General features: G+C 48.3%; 1 protein-coding gene across 1 annotated transcript in view; it reads left to right on the top strand.

Moving 5' to 3' along the window:
- The first annotated feature begins 6,868 nt into the window (after window positions 1-6,868).
- FAT2 (FAT atypical cadherin 2) overlaps window positions 6,869-16,461 on the top strand; it is an 87,356-nt gene continuing 77,763 nt past the window's right edge. Inside the window, exon 1 of the mRNA XM_004042853.5 lies at window positions 6,869-7,035. The gene's annotated coding sequence lies outside the window, so the exon portion shown is untranslated. The remainder of the gene's footprint in view (window positions 7,036-16,461) is intronic.

The following is a 16,461-nucleotide window of genomic DNA, read 5'->3' as shown; positions in this document are numbered from 1 at the left end:
GAGAGGTGGGTGATGGATGTCCACAACCAGAGTGTGAGGGGTCTAGGGCTCCGTGCACCGCTGAGTTAGTCCAGTTAGCAGTTTCTGGCTGGGGGAACAGGGATAATGATGAGGCAAGAAGGGGGAAGAAGGGGAAGGCAAACACTGCTCATCTTCTCAACTTTTCTTTGAGCTGCTCTGTTCCCAGACCTCCTCCCGAGGCTCCTTCCTGTTTCCAGCAGGGGCAGTGGCTCAGAGAGAACCACACAGCCTCTACCCTGACAGCCTTGTTGCTGGGTGACCTGGGGCAATCTCCTTCCCTCTCTTAACCTCAGCTTCCTCATCCATACAGTGGATTGAATCAGTCTCCCAAACATGGTTCGGCCTCCTCTTGGAGGCTCAATTAAAAATACAACGTATTTCAAAATAACATGTTGTACACCATAAATGTATACTTTTTGTCAATTAAAAAAGTAATAAAACTCAGAATCCTGGGCCCCTTCATAATGCGCGTGGGGCCTGGAATGTGCATTTTTCAACAACTCCATGTCTCCCACCTCCACGGATGATTCCTACAAACTCTGAAGTTAAAGAACCATGGGGCTACTGAGTCTCTTTTCCCTGAGCAATCCTCCCTGCACTGTGGGCCTCGGGTGGGACTGAGGCCTGGCCTGTGAGGAGAGTTTGGAGTGGCCCAGTAATCCCCACTCCCCAGGAGACCCCTGCCTCTCTTCTTGCTATCTCTGTCTAGGCTGGGGCTCCGCAGGGTCTCTCCCCTCAGGGCCAGCCTCTTCCTAGCCTGGGCAGAATGTCTGGAATGTGGCTGCCCAGGGAGACAGGGCCAGTACAGCTGTCAGAGCTGCCTCAGGAATTCAGGCAGCAGAGAGCAGACTCCCGCCGATGAGGGCCCCTGCTCTATTGGCCTTGAGGTGACCTGTGGAAGCCAAGCCCCTGAGTGGGCAAGGGAGGGCTGTAGGGCTCTGAACAGGCTGGGAAGTCTTGCTAGGCCTCAGTTTCTTCACATAAAATCATGTCCTACTCCTCTACACAGGTGGTATTTTGGCACCTCCAAAGCAATTTTGCATCTATAAATCCTCTGCCCCATCACATTTCATCAGCATGTGCAAAGAGCTATGGGAAATCTACAGATAAATTAGACACCAAATGGATCCAGGAAGCTTCCACTTTTTGGCCCTAGGCACGGTGCTTAGTGTATTACCACCAATTCATCACCTTATGTAATCCTCATGATAACCTATGCAAGATAAGAACTGTTATCATCTCTATTTGGCAGATGAGGAAACTCCTCAGAGAGTTTTAATTACTTATCCAAGGCCACACAGCTGCAGAGCTGGGTTTGAATCCAGATCTGCCCAACTTCAAGTTCAAACTTTACCCTGTGCTCCACTTCCCTGACAAGCACAGCAAGGGAATGAGGGCTACACAGGAATATCTTGTCCTGATTTCACTGTGAGGCCTGAACAGAGCAATCTGTGCTCCAAGATGGCAGGAAACCTCTAGTTGTTCATAGAGATGGTCCTGAGCAGACGATCTTATGACGAACCTGGTAGGTGTGAGTGGAATGACAGTCTAGGCAGAGAGACAGCATAGGCATTAGAGGGTGATAGGCTGTAGCTGGTGACCCACAGGCTAGCTGATTTGCAGAACTAGCTACATAATTTGCAGGGCTCAATGCAGAATGAAAATGTGGGGAATCTTATTCAACAGTGATTGGGATTTGCAAGACAGAGACAGCAGAGTAGGAATCAAGTGTGGGTCACTCTACAAGTGCAAGTGGCATGTCCATGAATCCAAATCCTGTGATTTGGTTGGACTATAGCCTAACAGTGGTAGCTAAGAACATATATCTTGAAGCCAGATAGACTTAGTTCAAATCCTAGCTCCACCATTTAAAGGTACGATAACCTTAGACAAGTCACTTAAATCTCTCAGACTCTGAGTTCCATCCTCTGCAAAATGAGAATGATAATAATAGTATTATTATTTTCAATGGCAAAAACCTCAATTACTTTTGCACCAACCTAAGGCCTCATAGGGAAGATCAATTTCAGGATTAAATGAGATGATGCTCAGCCTAGTACATAATAAATTAGAACAAATATTGTCATTATTACTGCAAATATTATTGTTGTTATTATTACTATGCAATGGGGAAAAATGGGAGATGATGCTGGAAATACAGTTCGTGGTTATGAAGAAAGGGACAAGGAAGGGGTACTGGTTCCCTGGGCCATGGCCACATCAGAGCTGCAAGTCTCAGGGCAGGTGAGGGTGGGGATAACATCAGAGGTTCTATTTCAAGTCTTCAGAGTGGCGTCCCACTGGGGAGACCTAACCAAGGCCATTGAACCAGCCAGCCCAGCTCCAGTGCACTCACCCTGGAGCCCCACCCACCAGCAGCAGCCTGGGCCAGGCCGAGTGAGGACTGGGCTGGCAGCAGATGAGCTCATGCCCACAGACCTGGCCAACAAGGCCGGACGCTTCTACTGGTAGGAGCCTGTCAGAACTGCCGGCTGGGGGTCAGGATGAGCTGGAGAGCCCGGTGGTGCCCAGATGCCTATGGCCAGCAGGTCTGCTGAGTGTTTGATTACATTCCCGGGCACCCCAGGCAATGCCAGGGCTGGCCGTTCCCACTCCTGCTGAGTTCCGTCTGTCAGCCACAGAGCTGCCATCCCAAGCCTGGCCCCCACGGCCCACCTACCTTCCACCTTCTGCTCCTCCTTTTCGGCAGCAGCCCTGGCTGCAGAGCCAGGTGGCCTCATCCCCCGATGACTTCATCCTCCTTAAAGGCATCATGTCCCTTTGACTGTCGGGCCTCTAGAGGCTTTTCTGCCCACAGACCAGGCTTCAGGGTCTCTGCTTTGTTCCTGTCTCCCGGTTCCATTCTCATCCTGCTCTGTGACCTTCCCCAAGGAGAATGCAGTGTAAAGGGGCCTCAATTTGGAAGGACAGTTTGCACTTCATAGGCACTGAACGTGTCGCAATGTAACCAGTCCATCAGCCAACTGTCCCCAGTGGGCTGAATCCTCTCTTGAGACTGGTCTTCGAAGGCGGACGACACTCACTTGGCACCTGCCCTGTGTATGCAACGCATGCGGTGCAGTCATGCAGCAGTTCCCTCAACTAGGGTGACCAGCCATTCTGGTTTTCTTGGGACTGTCACAGTTATTGAAAGTTCTGCATCCTGGGAAACCCCTCAAGTCCCAGGCCAACTGGGACAGTTGGTCAGCCAAACCTGTACATGCATCCATGACATGCCTCCTCTGATGATTTGTGTTTGGTTTTCCCTGAACAAATCTGAGCCTTTAGCCTGCCCCAGAAGGAGTCAAGGGGGTTCAATCTCAAAAATTAAAATAATGCTGTCTATGCTTCCAGACTTTACGGGCACCCTAAAATCTGCTGCCTGGTCAGAGGGTCCTCTGCTCTGTCCCCTCATTTACATCGTTGCTCATTAGGTGAGTGTGGCTGTATTGCTCTAGAAAGAAAAGTCCAGGAGGGAGGGAGAAAGAGCTCACCCAGTTCGTAGGGAAGAAGACAGCTTTCCCCAGGCAAATAGGGGAAATGGACATGACTCTTCTAGTTCTTTCTTTAGAAGCCTACGGCACCCCTGTAAAAACTTTAGAACTCTAGAATGTTAGAGGTAGATGGTAAAGATCAGAGTTCAACACCTCCGTTATTGAAAGACGGACGCTGAGGTCCAGGAAGGGGCTTCAGAATCAGTTATGAATACTGATGCCTGGGTCCTACCCACAGGAAGTCGATGTAATTGGTTTGGGTCTGGGGCCTGGGCTTCCCAGGTGATGCCAATGTGCAGCCTTGATTGAGAACCACTGAGTTAGATATAGACCCATCCCTGAGGAACTTCCAATAGAGTAGGGAGGGAGCTAAAGTGAAGAGAGGCACATGCAAGGCCAGGGTCACACAGGGGTTGTGAGGAGAGGGGAGACCCAGGCAGTGCACAAAATGCTGGGTTAAGGGCTTCAGACAGACCAGGGCTTGGATCTTAGCTTAGTCTAGACCAGTGACCTTGGCCAAGTAATTAAAGCTTTTCTGAGCTTCAGTTTCTTCATCTGAAACATAGAGAATGATAATAGCACCTAATCCATTGTGGTGGTATTCAGAGAAATTAGATAATTCATGCAGAGTGCTGACATAAAGATGAGCTGTTATTACTTTATTATTATTATTTGAGACGGAGTCTTGCTCTGTCACCAGGCTAGAGTGCAGTGGCGTGATCTTGGCTCACTGTAACCTCCACCTCCTGGGTTCAAGCGATTCTCCTGCTTCAGCCTCCTGAGTAGCTGGGATTACAGGCACACGGCACCACACCCAGCTAATTTTCTGTGCTTTTAGTAGAGACAGGATTTCACCATGTTGGCCAGGATGGTGTCGACCTCCTGACCTCGTGATCCACCCGCCTCGGCCTCTCAAAGTGCTGGGATTACAGGTGTGAGCCACTGTGCCCAGCCTATTATTATTATTATTATTACTTCTTGGTCAGGTCAGCGGCTTGGTCAGGATGTGCTCACAAAGGGGAGTGGAATATGAGCTATACCAACACAGAGAGGTACAATTTCAGCAGGAAGAGAGAGAATTTCAGATATCAGGGAATGAGAAGTTTCTGAGCATGTTTGGAGGGCACTAGGAGTCAATTTCCCTGGTGCATGGGAGACTGGAGGCTTGAAGACCCACCAGAAAGGTCCTGGGGCCAGCAGGGAGAAGGACCAGGAGTGGGTCAGGAGAGTGGTAAGGGAGCTGGGGAGAAGGGGATGGATGCCAGCAGCCTTATGAGGCTCTGAAATCCATCCTGATACCCATCTCCCCCTCCTGCAATAGGCTGCAGACAGTCCCTGCGCTGGACAGGCTGGAGCCCAGCCTTGGCCCCAGTGAGGGCCCCCGAGGGAAGACAGTCGCCTGCCACTCTGCACGTGACTAATCAAAGGGCCCGTGGGGCTGCCCCGCCACCCTTCCTCTGGTTAATGCCTAATCGGACCAAACTTGGAGGCTTGAGTGGCAATCAGCCAAGTGGATAATTGCTCAGGTTAGCCTTGATCACAGGCTCCCTGGGAGTCGATCACAGTAGCTCCCCTCACGCTGCAACTCCCTGGGCCTCTCATCCGGGGTGGAGGCAGCTTGTAGGAGGGAAGCCTCAGAGAATCCTACTGGTGGGGAATCCCTCTGGACATCTTGAGCAACACACCATAGCAGCCTGCTTGATGCCTGTGGTCATCCTGGATGCTGGTGACAGGTCCCTGAAGGCACAACTCACAGTGGCTGCAGCAGCTGCATAAACATCTCACTGAGAGCCAGGAAACAGCAAAAAGCCTCATTGCTCCTGTATAAGCAACAAGACCAGAACCTTCATGGTTTCACTAATCCATAGGGTCCAGGCTAAACTTCTAGACACCTAAATCCTAGCCATAGAACCAGGCCTCAGTTTTGTCACATGGCTGGGGAAACAGATCTGTTCTGAGTGGTCCCAGAACAGTTGTGACCCTATTTAACAAATGCGGAGACAGAGACTTAACAAATTTAAGTCATTTGCCTTGGGACACATAGCTAATAATAATAAAAGCATTAACAACGGTATGAATAATTCTTACTTATTAACCAGGTGGAAGAGTTGCTGCTCAGCTGAACATCAGCTAGAATTGCTAAGAGTTCAAACCGATTGCTGGGAGAGGTGATAAGCGCCTTGTAATTAGAGGTATGCAAGCAAAGACTCAGTTATTTGCCAGGAATGTTGCAGAGGGGCTTCAAGACCTGGGGGGAGGGAGGGGATTGGACAGAATGGTTGCAGAGTTGCTTTCAGTTTTGTGGGGCAGGAGCTATTTCATTTACCTCTGTGTCCCCAGGGCCTAGTACGGTGTCTGGGAAAAGGTAGACATGGGCCTCACCTGTGCATGAACATACAAAACAAGCAAACAAATGTGTTCTATAATTAAAAACGTGGCAGCAGGGGAGAGGAGTGCTAATTCTTGTCTAACTCTTCTCCCTTTCCCTTAAAACACTGGTTCTCAACACAGGGTGCGTAGTGGAATTATATGGGGAGCCAGAACAGAGAGGCACCTCATAAAATGCATCAAAGCCAAGGCATCCTGCGCCCCAGTGAGCCATCACTCACCGTGCTTTGTGATGCACACATAATCGGTCTCATGAATCTGTACAACCTTACGAAGCAGGTATTCTTGTTACCTCCATTTTATAGATGGGGGAGCCCAAACTTAGAGAGGTTAAGTCAGGTGTGGGGAAGTCACAGCTGAAAACAATAAGAATAAGAATTACCTTTTATGGGGGACTTTCTCAGCTAAGTCCTGACTGGTTTCTTAGCAACCTTTATCTCATTTAATTCTCATAACAACCTTATGAGGTAGGAGCTATTATTATCCCCATCTTTTCAAAAAAGGAAACTGAGGCTCAGACTAAGTAACCCACCCAAGCTTACTGAACTAGTAGGTGGCAGTGCCAGGGTTTCGAACCAGATCTGTCCGTCTCCAAAGCCTTGGGGAAGGGGGTGCTGTGGTTGTCAGTCTCAGATCTGAAGCATGGAGGAGTGGAGAGAACACTGTTCTGAGAGCCAAGTGACCTTTTCTAGTTCCCTTGTGGTCTCTGTGTGACTGTGTGACCTGGGGCAACACTACCTGTCCAGGGCCTCAGTTTATCCCTCGGTGAAACCAAGAAGGGAGGTGGAGATGGGCCTGATTTCTCAGCTCCTTTCATTTTCCATGACTTGATTCCCCACCGTGAGTTCTGGGCCACAAACCAGTTGGCTTCCTCCCTCCCTCTCCGTGAGACAGAGAGCTGGCAGGAGGGGATGATCCGCCTCAATTCTCCCACCTCCTTTTTCCTCCTCCTCCTCCTGGGCTGGGACACACCTACTCCAACTTTCTCAGCAGCCTCTCCGGCTGCGGGCTGCGCGCCTTCCTGCTCCGAGTCTCTGCACCTCCCTCCGGAGCCTGTCAGCCTGGCCCTCGTGTGAGGGGCGCCAGCCCAGCAGCCTGCTCTGGGGCACCCTCCCCTACCTGAAGGGCACAGGTAAGAATTGCTGGAGGATGGGAAGATGCAGGAGGGGGGCAGCAAAGTTAATCCATTCTTGAGACTGGTTCCAAAGCAGGCTGGAGTTGGGGGCTCCTGGAAGGTAGAGAAGGAACCAGGAGATGGCTGGAACAGGCACAGAGAGGGAAGACAGGGACATCTGGGCCTGGATCATCTAGGTACACTGAAAGAAGCCAGTGAGGTAGCCAGTCCGCGGCTGGGGATCGGGGCCCAGCAATGGGCAAGGCTGAGACTGTGATCTTGTGGAGGAGGAAGGTCACATTTGCACACGTGGAAAGTTGGATTCTTGTCCTGCAAGAATCAAATCCCCCACTTGGGCTTTCTGGAGATGAGCCTTTAAGAGGACATGGAGGAGATTTCCTCTGTAGTTTTTAGGGGGAAGTGCCAGGGCCAGGAATTGAGAGTTGCTGGCTTCTTGTGTGTGTCCAGGTGGGCATAGGAACCTTATCACAGACAAAGCTACCTGGCGGCTAAGGGAGAGTCAGATAGTCTGGTCAGCCCTGGTTCTCCTGTAGCTGCTGAGATTAGGACCTCAGCTTCCCTGACTGTAGAATGGGGGCATGCATAGTCTCTAAGGGATGTGAAAGACCATGAGTCTGAGTGGCACCAAGACAGCACTGGAGTTGTTGGGGTGGGAACAGCCCTGTTCCCCTGTCTTGGGGAAAGCAGAAATCTGATGCATATCTCTGGAGGCAGGAGAGCCAGAGTGGAACGCTGAGCAGAGCCACTGGGCTAGAGTTCAGTTCTCAGAGCGGGTGCAGTGCCATTTGCCCCAGCATGCGGAGCAGTGAGGCAGTGCAGAAGTTTGCCAAGGGCTCAGAAATGCTGCCTCTGTGCCTAGCCTCAATCTGGAGCTGGTGCCTGGACTCAGGGGAGAGGAGGAGGTGAAGAAGCAGGCTGGGAAGTAGGTGCTTCTAGTCCTTCAGCCCTGCTTCACAGGTGGGAGCAGAGGCTGGACAGGTGAACATGCCTTGCTACTAAGAGTTATTACAGCTTATGCTCGTTGAATGCTTCCTGTGCCCTGGGGACTATGCTGAGCAAGCATGGTCTTTTGAAATTTTTGAGGTTTCAAATCCAGGCAGTGTGGCAGAGTGGGAAGAGAATTTCGTTAATCATGTCTCTGTGACTCACAGGCTGTGTGGCCTAGGACGGTTTCTTACCTCTCTGGGCCTACGTCTGAACATATAAAATAAAGGCAGTTGGATGTTTGTTAAGATCCTCTCCTCCCTTTATTTATTTATTAAATATTTATTTATTTTGAGACAGGGTCTCTCTCTGTCACCCAGGCTGGAATGCAGTGGCATTATCATGGCTTACTGCAGCTTCCACCTCCTGGGCCCAAGCAATCCTCCCACATCAGCCTCCTGGGTAGCTAGGACCACAGACAAATAGCACCACACATGGCTAATTAAAAAAAAATGTTTTTTTGTAGAGATGGGGTCTCACTATGTTGCCCAGGTTGGTCTTGAACTCTTGGGCTCAAGCAATTTTTCCACCTTGGCCCCCTAAAGTGCTGGGGTTACAGGCATGAGCCACCACACCTGGCCAAGATCCCTTCTGAATCCATTCTGTTGGGTAGACAGAGCAGGAGTAATTGTCTCCATCTTGCTGATGAAGAACCTTGAGAGGCTCAATGTTCCATGTCCCTGTAAGAGGCAAACTAGGGTCTTCCCCCAGGGATCTCGATAGAGTACATGTTAGACTTCTGGCAGGAAGATACTGAATCCATGATGTCAGCTAGCCTGATGCTCAGCTTCCTGCATACTCTAACCTAAGTGCGACTGAACTCACCTTGGCCTGTAAGTTCTCCTTCCAGATGCTTTATGACAGGCTGTGTGGCACTGGCCTGGTGCTGGCCAGTTAAGGCCAGGTGGGAGAGGCTGTCAGGCAGGCATTAAGTTTTAGAGACAGCCTGTGTGTGTCTGGGGGGAGATGGAGTTGGTACGGTTGGGGACATGCCTGTACCCCCTGGATAAACCCTGTCTTTTGGATTCATTTTGAGTAGGGAAAGACATGACCTCTAAAAGCCTCCTATGATCCCTGAGCCCCTAGAATGCAAACTGAGGTAGCTCAGAGCCTCAATACTAGTATTTCTAGGACTAATAGTACCAACACTCCCATTTATGATGGAGGTTTATAGACAGGTTTACAAAGTAAAGTGTGGGTCCAACTCCCGGATATTATTAGCCATGTGACCTGGGCCTCAACTTCTCTAAAAACCTCAGGCTCCTCATTTGAAAGATGGGGATCATCATAGTTCTTTCTTCAGAGAATTGATGTGAGAAATGAGGGGGTGCATGGAAGGTAATGCAAGAAATGTGTAGGGCCTTATTTATTATGTTCACAGTCATCAAATAATTGATTCTTCTCTCTTCCTCCTGGAGTGGGTATCATCTCACAGCACCTTGAAGTGTTCCTTTCTAAGACTGGTCACAATTATAATTATTAATTATTTGTGTAACTTATTTTATATTGGCTCTCCTACTAAGATAAGCCATGGGTCTGTCTTGCTCACTGCCCTGGCGCCTGGGTCCAGCACAGCACCTGGCACAGAAAAGAAGCTCATTGCCTATCTGCTGAATGAATGAATGAATCTTCATTTTGAATTCATAGATGAGAATTTCTGCTTACTGGAGGCCTAAGTATTAGCCCCAACCCATTCATAGATACAGTCCAGTGGAAGGGCCCTCAGAGATCACTGAGTCAGACAGTTGGTAACGGTGAGGCCTCACCAGGGAAGTCTGGTAACTTGACTAAGGTCACACAGCAGTGGGGAAAACCAGACCACTACGCAGAACTTGGACTTGCCTCTGTTTCACTTGCCTAGCCCAGTTCAGGAGATGTTCCTGTTTTTTATGTAAGTGGCAGATCAGTCTTGAAGGCCAGTTGGCTCCCACATCCTCCAGAGGCAATGTGGGATCAGCAACGAGGTTGATATCTGGATTGTAAGCTGCCCTCCAGGGGACAAAAACATCATCAATCAGACTCCTCTCTCTCAACATGCACCAACACACACACACACACACACACACACACACACACACATACACACACACCACTCCATCGCTATTGCCAGTGAGTCAACAGATAGCTGTAACTGTACAACTCGAAGAACCCTTGGGAATTCTCTGAAGTCTCCCTTGAAGAATCATTGCTCCCAGTTTACAGATGTCACATAGCCAGTTTGCCTGGGTCGGCACACACTCAACAGTGAGCTATTTGTGAGAATTCGCAATGACTTAGACCCTTTATGTGCAGGTCACCAGGTTAGGCCCTTTTACAAACTCCTTCTCTTGTACTCTGCACAACTGCCCACATCACCCTCTACTGCTTCTTGTTGTTGTCATTGTTTTCAGTGTGGAGACCATGAATAGAGACTCAGAAAGGTTAAGCTAATCCCTGTAAGTCACATGGTTCTGTTATCTTAATAGACACTTAATGAGCAGTTATAATGTGTCAGGCCCCCAAAGACTCACAGTTGATAGAGGCAGACCCATAAATGGGTGGTTTAATATCTTGGGGTAGGTGGTAAAACACAGGCAAACCCAGGCTGGCATGGAGACCCAGAGGAGGAGTGACAGTAGCTGGGTTATAGATTCAATGAAGCTCTTGGAGGAGTTGGCACTGAACATCAGTTTTAAAGGCTGAATGAGAGTTAAATAAGGAAAGAAAAGTGGGAAAGGCATTTAACAGAGGGAAAATAACACATGCAAAGGCCCCGCAGTTAAAGAAAACAGCAGATGCGTGCAGGAACCTATAAATTGGGTGGGGAACATCTGGAGACATGGTCTGAGAGATAGGTTGGGGCCAGATCATTGAAGGCCCCAGCCTACCTCTTTTTTGTATGTGTCAGGCCAAGGAGCATGGCATTTTCAAAAAAATGTCACATATATATAATGTACTATTGAAGGAAAATTATAGACATACACAGAAGTAAACAGAATGGTGCAAAGAAGCCCTATCACTCAGCTTCAACAATTATGTTGTTTTTTTTTTGTTTTTTTTGTTTTGTTTTGTTTTTTGTTTTTTTGAGACGGAGCCTCATTCTGTTGCCCAGGTTGGAGAGCAATGACATGATCTTGGCTTACTGCAACCTCTACCTCCTAGGCTCAAGTGATTCTCATGCCTCAGCCTCCTATGTAGCTGGGACTACAGGCATGTGACATCACACCCAGCTAATTTTTGTATTTTTAGTAGAGACAGGGTTTCACCATGTTGCCCCAGGCTGGTCTTGAACTCCTGACCTCAAGTGATCTGGCTGCCTCGACCTCCCAAAGTGCTGGGATTACAAGCATGGGCCACTGCGCCCAGCCTGAGCCACTGTGCCTGGTCAACAATTATATTTCCTCTATACTTCTACCAACTCTTCCCCTATCAGATTATCTTGAAGCAAAAATCCCAGATATATGATTGCACCTGAAAATATTTCCATATATCTCTTTAAAACAGAAAGAATTCAGAAAGTATTTTCAGGAGCCTGGCTTTTATTTTATAAACATTGGAGGACTGTTAAAGGAGTTTAAGTTAGAGTGCTTTGGCTAGGTAGACCTACCTGCCCGTGAGGTAGAACACCAATTTAAGGAAAGGAGTCAGATTAGAAGGCTAAGATATCCTGTTTTCTCCCCCTTGGCCGACCACAGTGCCTGATATTCCACCACTACCCATTGATTAACAAATTATCTTCTGAAATCCATCTCTTCCTGAAAGGGGCGATGTCATAAGCATTTTCCAGTGTAGGTCTGCAAAAGACAGAAATCCTCCCTTGCCCCTTTTTCTGTTCCTGGGCGGCCCCTGCAAGACCACCTGAGGCAACAGGAAAATGCCATCTATCCTTCCGCTGGCTGGGGGCAGGGAGCTCACAGAGGAGAATTCTCTGGTTCCCATTTGGCTCCAGTGCCCGCAGCAGTTGGCCTGGGCACAAGCCAAGCAGGATGAAACACGCCAGTGGTACGGTAACGTCAGCATGTGTGCACGTGTTGGCCTGCATGTGCTCACGTGTCCAGTGTCAGAGCTGCTGCCTGTCCCTGCAGCATCCTCTCCCCTCAGGGTCTTCCCATCAAATGCAAGGCTCAATGGTGCCAAACGTATCATTTTGGACCCTTGGAAGCTTAGCCTGAGGAAGCGGTAGAGATGGCTTTGAGTATGGCACGTGAGCTCTGGAGTCGGGGTGCTTGAGTTCCAGTCCTGGCCTTAACACTTTCCATCTCTGTTGCCTTAACACATGATTCCACCTTTCTGCGAGTTGTATAATGCTACCTATCACACAGAGCTGCTGAGAGTTGATGTGTGTAGAGTGTTTAGCATAGTCGGCACAAGCTAAGAGCTCTCTAAATGTTAGTTACTGTTATAGATTTGGGGGCTCCTGAAGTCTTGGGAATTGACTCAGAGAATTATAGCATCTTGAAAAATTCCTAGAAGCTCAAACTCTTGGAAGCATATATTAGAGAACCCTATCAGATCCCTGGTACACTCTCTACTCTGTCCTGGTAGTGTCTGACAAATTCAAAAACAGAGTGCATAAATTGTAAGTTACAGCTGATATATATATATTTTTTTCCTTGAGACAGAATCTTGCTCTGTTGCCCAGGCTGGAGTGCAATGATGCAATCTCAGCTCATTGCAACCTCCACTTCCCGGATTCAAGTGATTCTCCTGACTCAGCCTCCCGAGTAGCTGGGATTACAGGCATGTGCCACCATGCCCAGCTAATTTTGTATTTTTAGCAGAGATGGGGTTTCACCATGTTGGTCAGGCTGGTCTCGAACTCCTGACCTCAAGTGATCCAACCTGCCTTGGCCTCCCAAAGTGCTGGGATTACAGGCATGAGCCTGGCCACAGCTGATAAATTTTTATAAAGTGAACTCGAATGGTGGCTAACCAGTAACTGGCGCAAAAAGCAGACTTTCCCAGCCCCCTGAGATCCCCCTGGTGCCCCTTGCCAGTCACTGGCCCCTGTTGAGTGACTCTTATTCAGATGGCCAGGCTATTCTCAATGCCTCTGAGGATAGCCACATTACTCCTTCTTTAGGGGCTATTTACTATTGTTAGGAGAACTCCAATTATTAGAGAGGTCCAGTGAGTTAATTTGGAAGTTGCTAAATTAAACTTTACCTTAAATTATTTCATTTTTACTGTCATATTTCAGGGGCAGCCTAATTTAGAGGCAAGTTTCCCAAATGTCTGGGGCTGTTTTTTAAAAAATACAAATTACTTAGCCCCATCCTAAGTCTACAAAATTAGATGGAGGAGTGTGAGGGTGAAGGTCAGGAATCTATATATATTTTTTAAGCTCCAAGGGGGCTCAAGGTGAGGTCTAACTGGGCTTGGTAGCCATTGGACTAGCGGTTCAGAGTTTGGACTCAAGTCAGATAGATCATTTGTTCCAATCCGTGCTCCACACTGACTGGCCATTGACCTTGGACAAGGCACATGGCCTTTCTGACCCTCAGTTTTTTCATTTGTAAAATGGAGATAGATGAAAGGATAGTACCTGCCTTTGTGGGTTGCTGAAAGACACTGAGACATCCACAGCACAAGCGCTCACTAAGTGCTCGGTGCTATAATCAACGTTACTATTATACTGGGCAGAGACTGTATGCGGTGCAGCCAAGGGAGTACTAAATCTGGCATCTGAAGTTTTGTGTTTGAGTCTTGACCGGGCCACTTGCTAGCGGCATGACCTTGGACAAGTCTTTTGAGTCCCCATCTCCTGGCCTTGACTTCGCCATCTATAAAATGGAAATACTCCTTGCTTCCTTCATAGGGTCTTTGAAGGAATTAAATAAGAAAATGGACCAGAATATTGCTCCAAGAACAGAAAAATGCTGCAGGAAGTAAGCCCCAATGAGCTGGAACCCAACTAAGCCTGGGAACCCTGTAGAAAGTGGGCTTGCCATTGTCCTCGCGGTTCTGTGTGGGCAGGCCGGGCAGGGGAGGGTAAAGGGAATCATTGAGGTGTCAGTTTTCCACAGCCCTGGTATGCCCTGGCATGGTTCCTGAGCTTCTTGGTTTCTGAGAACTGTCTCCTTCCTGGTTCCTAGGGCAGGAAGGGTCCAAGATCCCATAGCTGTGAAATCCTATGCAATTTGCAGATAGTCCAAATGCTTTTATTATTTTAATGTCTTCTTTTTTAATTAAAGTCTTCTTTGAAGTCCTTTACTAGTGTTTAAAAAAACTTTTTTTTTTTTTTTGAGACAGAGCCTCACTCCGTCACCCAGGCTGGAGTGCAGTGGTGCAATCTCAGCTCACTGCAACCTCTGCCTCCGAGGCCCAAGTGATTCTTGTGCCTCAATCTCCCAAGTAGCTGGGATTACATGTGTGTGTCATTGCACCCAGCTAATTTTTTTATTTTTACTAGAGACGGGGTTTCACCATGTTGGCCAGGCTGGTCTTGAACTCCTGACCTCAAGTGATCCACCCAACTCGGCTTCCCAAAGTGTTGGGATTACTGGCGCAAGCAACCATGCCTGGCCCCTAAAAAAAGAACTTTTTAATGGAGTATAATATGCATACAGAAAAGTGCACAAATCATAAGTGTACAGCTCAATGAATTTTCCAGAAACTAACCAGCTCCCAGATTAATAAATAGAATATTACTACTATTCCAGAAACCCTCCTTGTACACTTTTCAGTCACTCACCACTTCCCTCCCATGTAAGAGTGACACTATGTTAATCTAATCTATAGATTTGTTTTGCCTGTTTTTAACCTTTATAAACATGGACTACCACAGTATGTACTTTTTAATATATGACTTCTTTTGCCCCGTATTATGTGAATAGGATTCATCTCTATTGTCACCTAGAACAATAGTTCATTTGCTTTGCTGTATAGTATTCCATTATATGACCATACTGAAATATACTTGTCCATTCTGCTCTTGATAGCCATTTGGTTTGTTTCCAATTTGGGGCTGCTATAACTAGTGCTGCTTTGAATAGTCTTGTGATGAATCTTTTGGTGAACATATGTTCACACTTATGTTGACCTAGGAGTGGAACCGCTGGGTCATGAGGTGTGCATATATGAATGGAACTCTCTTATTTTCAGGTTAAGTTCTATTTATTACAAGTAGAACATGGCTTCCCAGGGTTCAGTCTCTATCTAGGAGATAGAAAGACCTCAGGAAGATGAACAGCTGCCTCTGGGGTTGGAGATGCTGATGAACAGAGGTGTGTGCAGACAGTGATATGTGTAGGCTCAGTGACTTCCAGGTGATAAAGTTAGGCATGAAGCTCAGATCTGTTGCTTTCCCTCTCCCGTCTGCTCTTCTGTTTGACTTTAGCAGTAATGTTGTGTCCACTTTGCTTGAGGGCCAGTGTTCCCCCCACCAACAGTCAGCAGACCACCTACAGAGGAAACATGAGTCCCGCTTTGAGTTCCACAGCAGTCCTCCTGAAACAGGCTTTTTGAAGAAGAGGTTGCGATTTTTAACACAGTGACGTTTGAGAATCACTTCTCTAGCCTGAACACTTTCTAAAGACTGCAGTCTTTTCCTGATGTCCTCCATCCCCTCTCCATCAGGGCGTAGGATCAGGCCACATTTGGGATATCAACTTTGAAAGGAGGCATGGTAGAGAGTATGATCCTAAAGAAAGAGACGGTTCCCTTGTTCAGCAGATCTCGAACACCAGTCACACCAAAATCACCCAGGGAACTTGTTAAACATCTATTTCTGAGCCCCACCCCTAAGGATTTTGATTCAGTAGCTCTGGGGTGGGGCTGGGAATATATATATTTTTAACCTTCACCCCCATCCCCTCAGGGAATTCCTAATGGTGGGAATCACCAGTTCAATCCACCGGCCAGCTTTGTGGATGAGAACACAGACAGACCCAGCCGCTCTGTTGAGTTTTGTGTCTGCTGATGGCTGGGTGGAGCAGTTACCTTGGCTAAGAAAAATCGGTGTGTGTGGACAGAACCCAGGGGGGTTTGAATGTTGAACACAGGGACTTGGCCTGCAGCCCACCGGCAGAGGCTCATTTGCATCTCATTAGTATGCACCTTGGGTTACTCAGGGTGCTCCCAAATCATCTCTGACCTCTCTCGTGCCTTGGCTCTGCAGTCAGGTTCAGCCAGCTCAGCAGCAGGACTGGGTGCCTCAGACAGCAGAAAGCCTGTCTTGCCCCACTGCCAGAGCGCAGCTCCCACCTGCAGCAACCTGCCTGCCTGCCTGGCTTTGTCCTAAGCTGTTCTACTCAGAGGGGAGAGGACAGACAGATGGCTGGGCTGGGCTGGGCTGGGCCAGGCTAGAGGAAATGGGAATGAGAGGGAAGACTGGAAATGAAACCTATGCTGAGAATCTGTGTTTGCTGGCAGGAGAGGATCTGAGGTTATGTGATCCCTGATATGGGGGAGGGATCATATGATCCTCCCCCTTCACAATTGCTCTTTCGAACCCATGGG

The sequence above is a fragment of the Gorilla gorilla genome, chromosome 4, assembly GCF_029281585.2.
Source record: "Gorilla gorilla gorilla isolate KB3781 chromosome 4, NHGRI_mGorGor1-v2.1_pri, whole genome shotgun sequence".
Lineage (NCBI taxonomy): Eukaryota > Metazoa > Chordata > Mammalia > Primates > Hominidae > Gorilla > Gorilla gorilla.
The sequence above is the reverse complement of the archived record's forward strand: the minus strand, read 5'-3'. Positions and strand labels throughout refer to the sequence as shown.